Below are 11,177 nucleotides of genomic sequence, written 5' to 3' on the forward strand. Positions count from 1 at the left end.
AGACTGAGATATCAGCCGTCCAAGGAGTTTGAACATTTAACCCTTTCCAGGAAATGAGGGCTTTTTAAAAGTATTACTCCTCCTTGATTTGTAGTAGAAGAGAGATAGTCCAGGACCTGAGATGTTAGAAGAAGAAATATTTAGGTGGGAGGAGATAATAAAGTAGCTTTTGGCTGGACTTTTCTTGTTAGTCATGGACTGAACCAAAATCTCCTGCAATAGAGACTGCATTTTAGGGGGATGCAGTGGTGACCCAGGGAGACCTGTTTCAGCTTTGAACAGCACAAGAATGGCGAGAAACGAAGAAAGCTGAAGAGGGAATAGTGATACCCTCTGTCTTCGGGAAGAAGATGAGTCCTGTTTGGACCCCTCAGCCCCAGGGGAAAATGGGGGGGACTGTAGTCCCAGGATGAGAAACTGAACTGTTGTATCTTTGGGTCTGTGGCAAAGCATCCTTAAAGGAGCCCTAGGAGCAGTCTGTCCATGCACGGTGGTGAGAGCACTGTGACATGGAAAGGAGAGTGTCACACTGGCAGATTTTCTCCGGGCGGTTGCCATGTGTGACAGGGAAACACAGGGGGGCAGCTGTGTTTCCTGGGGGGTCTGTGGTACAAGAGAGACTTCTCTCTCTCTTGATAGTTTGAGTATTGATTATCTAAAGGGTAGTAATTTGATCAGGAATCCCGGGTGATGTTTCATGCTGGGTGTTTTTGGAAACTGGGAGGAGAAGGGGTGTTTTAAAAGGTCTTCATCCTGGATTTAGTTTATGTGTTTTCTGTATTAGTAGTAGTTTAATAAAGTTTTTTTCCTTTGTTATTAAGCTTAGGCCTGCTCTACTCTGTTCCTGATAACATCTCACAGCATTTATTTAGGAAAGGTGCATTTTCATGGGGACGCTGGCATTGCGCCAGTGTCCAACCATGACACTCTACCCCTCGCAAAATGAATACATACACAAAAAAAAAAACAGGTCTAGCAGGGCATCTCCTCTGGTAGGGTCTTTCACCAGCTGTGTCAAGAAGTTACCTTCCACAAAGTCCAAGAACCCCCTGGTCTGCTTCCTCTCTGCTGTGTTCTATTTCTAGCAGACATTCGGCAAACTGAAGTCATACATACATAAAAGGGCAACCATGAGACTTCTGGCAGTCACTTGAAGAACACCTCAACAGCCTGTTCATCCTGGTTGGGTGGTCTGTAACAGACTCCCACCATGATATCTGCCCTGCTGATCTTCCCCCTGTCTTATCATAGGCACTCAACCTTGTTATCTTAAGCATAATCGTCAATTTCAATACAATCAAATCACTCCCTAAGAGTGCTACCACATGCTATTCTATGTTTACAGAATACTCCTAATTGGTTTGCTAATTGAGACGAGGCTTCATTTTCTAGCATGTGCCTTGCTAAGACTAAATAGATTTTTCTCTGACACATACATGGGAAACAATGTGTAGAGGGACATCATCCCTAGAGGGATCACACACCAACCAACTCTTAAAGTAGCCAACAGCCTACATTGCTCAGCTCTTTTCCACTGGTAGTGCTACCAGTGTAGGTAGTAGGTTTTGCAGGAAGACCCTGCAAAATTCAACCTCTGTTGCTATTCATATTAATTGAAATGATTTTATTATGAAAGTTTCATTCACAGTAACACAGATCCACAGATCCAGACCTTTAAGTGTGAAGTACACGTAAAATATAGGAGAAATTTGAAAATACTGGGTATTGTAAGAAAAAAGAAGTGTAAGAAAGGTAATAAATTATTTCTATTACTTCTATAAGGTAATTTTCTGCACAATGTTATTGTCAAATAAGTAAGATACATTCTACATTGAGTTATTTTAAGTGTATTTAATTTGACTTACCTAAAGCATTCACTTTAATTATGTAAAATCACATAGAGCCTGCAGCAATCCAGTGTGCATCAGTTGTTTAATTCTGTATCAAGGTCTATACCAAAAAACACATGAAATATAAGCCAGTTATCTTTCTACAAAAGCATCTGACCAAGGCAAGTGAGAAGATGAAACCTCGATTTATTTTTGGCACTGTTAACAGTACGCTAGGGAGAGTTTTTATTCTGACTTGGCTCTGCTGGTCTCATTCAAAATTTTGCTAAATTCCATTATACATGTACTTCCCCAATACATTAACTAGCCTAACACATCAAACTTTCCTGTTCAAAAATCAAAACAACCCCTTCTTGACTGAAATATGCTACTGCTGACATTTTATTCTAAATGTTTTATAAGCAGAACTGTTCTAGTAAAGAGTAACTCTGTGTATAGGCATTTGCCACAGCCACACTGCACACAAGATCTGCTGCTGCTTTTATGATCAGAGTTCATGGCAGATGTAGTTGGTCAGTACTTATTTAGTAACATATTTGTTAGTCAAACAGACATATTTTCAGAGATCTAGATGGAAGCGATATTAAAAAGCTGTCTCAATGCTCTGCAGCTGGATGTTACTTTCCCCACAATAAATGGTGTCCTGGCAGAGCGAGTCAGAAACAGCTGAAAAAGCTGCAATAGCAACATGTTGATGTTAGGATCACAGATTGTGCTGTTGCAATGCAGGCATTGAATTTACTGGTCCATGTGAGTGACAAGGTGACTGTTACTCCGAACAGTATCTATCACTTCATCAATATATTTCCCTGGTCTCCAATGGTTTCCAATGCCCAAGAAATATTTAGACTTCCCTTCTTCCTCCAGTTTCACCCAAGAAAGTCAAACAGCCAAAATCAAAAATTGCAATAATTAAAATTGCAAGAAAATGGGACAGCCCTAATCATCACCACATAAATGACCACATTCCCTTGCTGTGAACTTCTTGGTGGACTATTTTGTGTGTCTTTGGGAAGCATAATTCTTCTACTTGTACATTTTACCTCCATCCACTTATTATGGCAAATTCAAATCCATGCTTTACTACACCAACAAGTAGACAAAAAATCCTTGGTTTTGGATGTTTCTGCAGAGAAACTTGCCAGAATAATTAAGAATATCAATGTTGAATAATGCACCTCAATCAAGCTTTTTTGTCTTTTTCCTATTAAAGAGAATTTAATTGATTTAAATTTCCTTAAAGTGTGGGTGGATTTTTCTTTTTGTTAAAAATAAAAAGGTGGTAAAATAGGTAACCCATTATAGACAAATCCTGTTGTGATGTCTGATGGGTAAAGAATTGATCTCAATGCCACTGGATCTGATACCTTTAACCCACTAAGCAGGATTGTACCTGCTGTTGCTCTCGACTTTAAAAGCAATGGGGTTCTGCAGAGACAACAGTCCAGCTCGGAAAGACTGTGACATTCAAACCCAATTCTGTGGTACAGCACTGGGTATGCCTGTGGAATAAATGCTGGTTTAAGTATAAAATATTTGATTTAGCAAGAGATACTGAAAATCTAGCATTTATAGCATTAGTGAGGAGCTCATTAACTTGATACTACAGATACTGCTGACTGTTGATGGCCAATGAAAGACAAAACTGAATTAAAAACTGTTTTCCTAGTACTTCCACAGATCAGTTTTGAAACTGAAATGGTGCACACACAAAAGAAAGCATTCACAACAAGGTAGCAGTTTCAGGTGAGCAACATCTTGCAGTGTTTACAGTCAAATTTTGATGGAATTCACCATATGAGGGATATGGTAGTGACAGTCTGAGCAATAACCCTTGGAGTTATTTCCTCACATTCTTGAATAACACATAGTTTAAAGAGACTGATGGAAATCTGGATAGGAAAATCATTGGAAATTAAAAAGGCAGAATATAAATTGATCATCGCTTGGGTTGTGGCTGTGGGTTTTTTTTGTTTGTTTGTTTGTTTGGGGGGTTGTTTGTTTGTTTGTTTTGGGGGTTTTTGTTTGGTTTGGTTTGGTTTGGTTTTTGTTTTGGTTGGTTTTTTTTCTGATTCACATAATAATGCAACGTGTGCATTAAAGGCTAAAAGGAAGGATCAAAATTTCCTGTCTTCAGTATTCCAAGCTCTTACTAGCTGTTGTTGTTCAAACTTTTAGGAATGCAGGTGGGTTTTTTCAGATGCATTGTCCTCCTATTTGGTTTGATAATTAAAACTAATTTATGTCTTCAGAAAACATATTTCCCCAGTGTATGTTTAATAAAGGGCTGCAATACAGAAATTATCTCAGAACTCTTCCACATATGTTCCCATTCCCCCCTCCCTTCCTGTGGTAGATAGGGACAGGCAAACGGAAGATCTCGGGATGTGACGGAAAGCAAGACCCTTCCCCCCTTCTTCCTGCTATAGTTAATCAATTACCCCTAAAGCATGCAGCCCCTCCTAAACTCAGTAGTTTTCCACTCCTTACTAACCCTAGCCAGACCCACCATCCCCTTCTGACGTAGTGAAGCCCCCTTGACTATTTAACCCCATGAGATAAGATAATAAACGCCATTTGACCATCCACCACATTGGTGTCTGTGCATGTCTGTGGCCCGAGTGATCCGGGTGAGGCCGGGTCGCCGTGCTGTGTGTTGAAACCAGGTCGCCCGCCTTCTCATCAGAAGGCGACATATGGTGCCGAAACCCGGGAGTGGAAAGGGAGAAGAGAAACCCTCGGGTAGCGGGAATCTCCTGGACGAGAGACAGCGGCCAGAACGGCCAAGCCGATTCTAGGCAGGGGAGACTTCCCCGGACCAGCGATCCACATGGAGGCCATCGCGAAGGTCGTGAGTTCGATTTATAAGCAGTGGGGAATTAAGTGTAAGCTCAAGGATTTTTACCTCGCTATTGCGAGACTCCTCGAGCTGGGGACGATTGAACGTCCCGTGGATATATTACACCCGGAGGTGTGGGGGAAATGTATGGCCGCATTAGCCGAGGAAACAAAAACCTCAGGCAGCGGAAAAAGCCTTAAGGCTTGGGGAAAAGTCGAGCGGGCTCTGCGCGAGGCGTTAGAGGAACAAGAAACATGGAGCGCGGCAAGCGCATGTTTATTAGCTACACCCAAACTGGGGGTAGGAGCGGCAACGCAAACCGCCTCCGATAGCGAGGTACCCGGGAGCGGGGACCCGGAGGGATCGGGCGCGTCCCCCCCCTCTCCGAGCCCGAGCCCAACCCCCCCCGCGGGGCTTCCCAAAAAACTCGCGGACCCCCCGTCCGTCCCTTCACCGCGGATCGGCGACTCGGCGCCGGGGGCGCAGCAGCACGTGCAGTCCTTTTGGGAGAAATTGGTGAGGGAAGCCAGAGACGTGGGAAACACGGCTCGGGAGGAGACACCGGCAGCACCCCCGCCCTACCCAGCCGAACATGGCACCGGCGACCCAGAGGATGGGCGGGGCGCGCATGCTCCCTGCGGGAAGACCCCGAATACCCGGATTCTCGCTAGTGCGCAGCCGCGAGGAAAGGAGGAGGAGGGGGGCGGCGGAGAGCGCGTGCCCAATCGGGAGCCATGCTCAACGCCACTACCATCTAAGGGAGAGACCTCCCCCTGCGGGCGGCAGGGCAAGCCCAGGGGGCGGGAACGGCACCACCCCCAAAGGGAGGGGGAGGGACGGGGCCGGAGCTGCACGAAAAGGCACCGGGACCCGGAAACGCACTGGCACTCGACTTCCGGCTCTGAGTCGAGCTCCACCAGCTCCAACAGCTCGGGAGAGCTGACGGACGCTGACGGGGACTCAGAAACGGAAAAAGCGGAGCTAACGCGGTTTGAAACAAAACCGAATAAAGCCTTAAGCCACATCGAAAGGCAATCACAACGCGAACCAGCCCAGTTTACCGACTGGGCTAGAATAAAGATAGCTTGTGCAAAGTGGGCTCCTTCAGGGGCAGTAAAAGCTTTCCCGGTTAGGATCACCGGGCCAGAGGGGAATCAGCAAAGGATATATAATCTGGTAGACCCCAAAGGGCAGCCATGCGCAGTGCTGGACATCAAGGACTGCTTCTTTTCAATACAGCCACAACCCAGGGGACTAACGAGAATTGCGAGTTTCTGTTTACAGGACATGCTCGTGGGTCGTCCCCGTAACGCGTACATCCCGGCTCCAGAGAAAAGCGACGAGCCACCAAAACGCCAGACAGCACCCAAGAATCCTACACCGGTGAGACCCAGACAGCAACGGTGGTTTTGTGCGATCTTGCTATTAGCGCTCATCGCCGAGGGGCGAGCCAACCCAGACTATCACCCCCATCAGCCATTCAGGTGGGTCATGCAGCATCTTTCAAGTGACAAGGTGTTCAAAGAAATCACCATGGCAGGCACCCCATCCTTCATGTTCCATATCACCGACCTGTTTCCAGGACGACCAAAACTATGACCCCATCACTCGCACATCATGTACATGTACCTGTCCTACTGGTGTCCAGCCTCCAACCCTGGGAAGAAGTACTGTAACTACCCGGGGTGGGGATATTGCGGGCACTGGGGCTGTGAAACCATTGTCACAGATGCCAGACCATCGGGAGAAGGGTGGGAACCACAAGAGCCCGATAGATTCTTGCAGTTCACCTGGGCACCTACCGGCTGTAAAAAGCCCGCCTTCAAGGGAGGGGTCTATGACAACTATCATACACAACCCAAATATCGGAAGTGCACGGACTATAACATGACGGTCCTGCAGCCAGAACACCCTAGTTGGGCCACAGGCAGAACATGGACGGTAGTCCTCAAGGCGCCAAAAGAGTGGATGAACGTGCGAATTATCAGGCTCCAACCACCGGCACCCCGACCGGTAGGACCCAATGTGGTTATTAAGGACGTGCTAAAAGGGGGAAACATTACCCATCCCAAACCACTACCCACAAAGGCCACCGATATCCCAACCGGCCATGCAGATGCCTTCCAAATAGGCCACTTAGCCGAGTCGGACTCAGACCCAATCTTCCGCATGCTAGAGGCTACCTTCCTATCCTTGAACGAATCCAACCCAAACCTAACCAATTCCTGCTGGCTTTGTTACAATGTTAAACCTCCTTTCTACGAAGGAGTCGCTCTAGACACCCCCTTCAGTTACTCCACAGCCGAAGCCCCTCACCAGTGCAGATGGGACACCCCCCGTAGGGGAATCACCCTGAGTCAAGTCACAGGCCGGGGCAAATGCTTTGGCAATGCAGCCCTGGCGAAGCAGAAAGGCAACCTCTGCACCAAAGTCATCAAGCCCAACAGAAAGATCAACAAGTGGGCGGTCCCATCCGCATCTGGGATGTGGGTTTGTCAGAAATCTGGAGTAAGTCCTTGCGTGTTCCTTGCCAAATTCGATGATGCTACCGATTTCTGTGTCCAAGTTCTAATTGTTCCTAGGGTCCTGTACCACTCAGACGAGGAGGTGTACCACATCTTCGGGGAGCCCGGCCAACTCCACATAAGAGAAATAATAAGGGGAGTGACTATCGCAATGCTGCTCGGCCTGGGAGCAGCTGGCACAGCCACAGGTGTCTCGGCCCTCGCGAGCCGACACCAAGGGCTTGCTCAGCTGCAAATGACCATCAATGAGGACCTGCAGAGGATCGAGAAATCCATCTCCTTTCTAGAGAAATCAGTTTCCTCGCTTTCAGAAGTGGTCTTACAGAACAGGCGAGGACTGGACCTCTTGTTCATGCAGCAAGGAGGTCTGTGTGCCGCCTTGAAGGAGGAATGCTGCTTCTACGCGGACCACACAGGAGTCGTTAAAGACTCCATGGCGGAACTCCGAGATAGACTGGCTCAAAGAAAGAAAGACAGGGAAACCCAACAGAGCTGGTTCGAGTCCTGGTTCAATCAATCACCATGGCTCACCACTCTAATTTCCACCCTAGTAGGTCCGCTAGCGATACTGCTTTTAACCTTCACATTCAGACCTTGCCTGCTAAACAGGCTGGTCTCATTTGTTCAAGCTCGCCTAGAACGGACCAACATCCTGTTCATAGGCCGGCAACAAATGCTGTGAACCAAAAACCGAGGACACTGCCAGTCGCAGAGGTTCTCTAAACTTCCCTTGCGAAAATCACTCAGGTTTACCAAAAAACCCTTTTCCCTTATCACATTACAACTTTATACCTCACCTTAGTGCCTATGTTTATAACTACCTCATTCATTAGTAAAAAAGCGGGGGGGGGGAGATGTGGTAGATAGGGACAGGCGAACAGAAGATCTTGGGATGTGACGGAAAGCAAGACCCTTCCCCCCTTTTTCCTGCTATAGTTAATCAATTACCCCTAAAGCATGCAGCCCCTCCTAAACTCAGTAGTTTTCCACTCCTTACTAACCCTAGCCAGACCCACCATCCCCTTCTGACGTAGTGAAATCCCCTTGACTATTTAACCCCATGAGATAAGATAATAAATGCCATTTGACCATCCACCACATTGGTGTCTGTGCATGTCTGTGGCCCAAGTGACCCGGGCGAGGCCGGGTCGCCGTGCTGTGTCTTGAAACCAGGTCACCCGCCTTCTCATCAGAAGGCGACACCTTCCTCAAAACCACATATATTTATGGTTCAGGAAGCAAGCTTGCTACCTTATACTCAGTCTTGCAGATAAAACCGATGTACTGGAGCCACAGGCATATAGCTGTTTAGTGGTTTAGTGGTGGAGCTTAAACTTGGGAACATGGCTGCAAGTTCAAGCTGAGGCAGTAAAACTAGCAATAGCCATTGTCTGAAGTTGGCCTCTTCTGTGGGACACTGTTTTTGTTTTATGCGCATGAGAAGCTGCCAAGGACTAAGTGGTCAGTGTCATGCTTCTACTGAGGTGAGGTAGTCATCCAGTAAAGATCCTGGTAAAAAAAGGATAATCTTCTGTCTCTTTGTACATGTGAAAAAACTTACCCCTCCAAACTAGCCTTGCCACCATCTTTTTCAGAGCAACATCTTGCCTGTTGCTCCATTTTATTACTGCTGTGTCATCAGGTTCTCACATCTAGGAGAGGTAAAATCTATCTGCATTCCACTTTCCTTCTTATCCACTAGATACCTACAACTCTTAGCTGGCATTTGCCCTGTATTTCAGCTACCTGTAGATACCTTCTGTGCTAAACAAATGCAGTGTTGCCTTACCTGTATTTATTCAACCTTTCACTGCAATAATGAATTTGACAGCCCAGAAATATCTGTTATTTGGACTAGATGTTAATTAAGAGGCTGTGGAATTGGCTTTGGGTGTAAGTAATCCTACTAAGTGCTGAAACACTGACTGTGTGCACTGCGCTATCCACTTGATGACACATGCAGGCAGCCTTGTTTCTCCTTCATAAAGGGGTAACGTCAAATTCCCTCACAGAACAATCAAGAGGTTATTGTTACAGATGAACCCTCTCAGTCATTAGTGCAAACAGAAGTTCAGCAACATGTGTGCCACTTCTGTGCATTTTGTGGCTAAAGAAGCTCAGAGGAACAATTCTCCGATGAACAATTCTTTATCTAGCTGAAGATCGTCACTTTGTACAACCACACAATCCTTTGAATGCATTCAGGGTGGGTACATCTGCTTCCTTTCCAAACAGGATAGCCCAAGGAACCATTTGGGTCCACACATTACTGACATATATGCTCCAAAATGTCTGGAAACACAGTGAGCTGAGGCCAACTTAAAATCCACACGGTACGTAAACCCAAGAGCACTTCTCAAATATTGATTAATTAACCTTCATAGTGTCTTTTTGACACAGAGGCGTACATACGAAATTAATTAACAGGGGTTTGTTTGTTTGTTTTTTCCTTTTACCACGACGGGGTTGGCACTACCTAACTCCAACAAAAAAACCTACACAATCTAGGAAAAACTTAAATAGCAAAACAGCGACACCCACTGCTGGACATCACAGTTGCACCCTTACGCTCCTCGAAAATAAAGCGAAGGGAAAAACGCCAGGGAGGGGAAAGCCGAACTCCCAAGGGGCTCGCGAACCTTCTCCCTTTCATCGCCACGAACCTCAGGCTGCGGTCTCAACCTTGGGCCCCTGGGCTTTCCCGAAGGGCCGTGGTCATTCAGCAGGGAGACACTGACGAAGGAAGGAAGGGTCTCACGGTGACACCGCCCCCTCGCCTCGTGTTCCCCGCTGCCTCCCCTGGCCACAGCGACACAGACGGGGGGACGAGCGGGAGGCGCGGGATCACGGCCGTGCTGTCTCCGCAGCCGTAGCGTTGGAGCGTGAGGATGCTCCGCGCTAGAGAGGAGCTACCGGCGGGACTGCAGTTCGCCAGCCCCGGCCAGAATGTCCTGCAGCGGGAGAGAGGGGTGCGCGGACGTGACTGTGACACTCGGGTAGGTACCGAAGATCCCTGACTTTCTCCCGCGCGTCGCCGCCCAGGGCGGGCTCCGCATCCCTCTCCGCTGGGAAGCAGCTGGTCCCTAAGCGCCCTGGGCACTTCTTACTGACGGCTCGGCAGGAAGAGGTGCTGTGTCTCACGCGCTATCAGCAGTGCGCGCAGCCCCGGTGCGATGTGAGAGGCTCCCGCCGTCTTCCTTCGCCGTCCCCAAGTGCCGGCGGTGGCCTCGAAGCGGGGCCGGGGGCGCCGGGGCCGCGTCTCTTACGGTGTGCGGTGGCCTGGGGCTCGGCGCCTGCGCCGGACGACGCCGGGCTCGGCAGCGGAAGCCCTGGCCAGGCCGGGGTCGCTTCAGCGCTTGGAGCTTGTGGCTGTGCGAGGGGCTTTCCTCGGGTGCGAACGTTGGTGCTCCTGGCGAAAATCCAGCGGGCCCTCGATCGGAGGGGCCGGCAGCCGCGGGGAGCTGTCCCGGCTACTGGCGAGACCAGCAGCGAGGCAGCGTTTCTCGGCTGCAGGAAACTGCTCCCATCAGGGAAAGGTACAGACTGGTCTGTCAGGGTCGTTTCTCCTCCCTCTTCTTGAGTTTGTAACTTAAGGCAGGGATGGTCAGAAGAGGTCTTTCCCCCTTACCTGAAGGACAGGGTGTTTTCTTGCTATGAAGCCAAATGGAAGAGAGAAAATAACCAGCTAGAAAGGGAAAGAAGTAATAGAAGCCAGTCTGTAGTTGTATTAACATAACTACGTTTGTTTTTCTACTGCTGCTGCTAGTTGGACTGCCGTGCTAAGATGGCTGCAGAGCGCAGCAGTGTCTTGGGATGCACTGTGCTGCTGGGAAAGTCCAAATTGGTCCAGAAGGGTACTGCTTAGCCCTGAAGTAATTCTCTCTGGCTCTGCTACTTGTAGGTAGGCTGGCTTAAGATGCAGAAGTGATGTCTGCAATGGACACCTTTACTGACAATCTTTCT

The sequence above is a fragment of the Vidua chalybeata genome, chromosome Z (assembly GCF_026979565.1).
Source record: "Vidua chalybeata isolate OUT-0048 chromosome Z, bVidCha1 merged haplotype, whole genome shotgun sequence".
Taxonomy (NCBI): domain Eukaryota; kingdom Metazoa; phylum Chordata; class Aves; order Passeriformes; family Viduidae; genus Vidua; species Vidua chalybeata.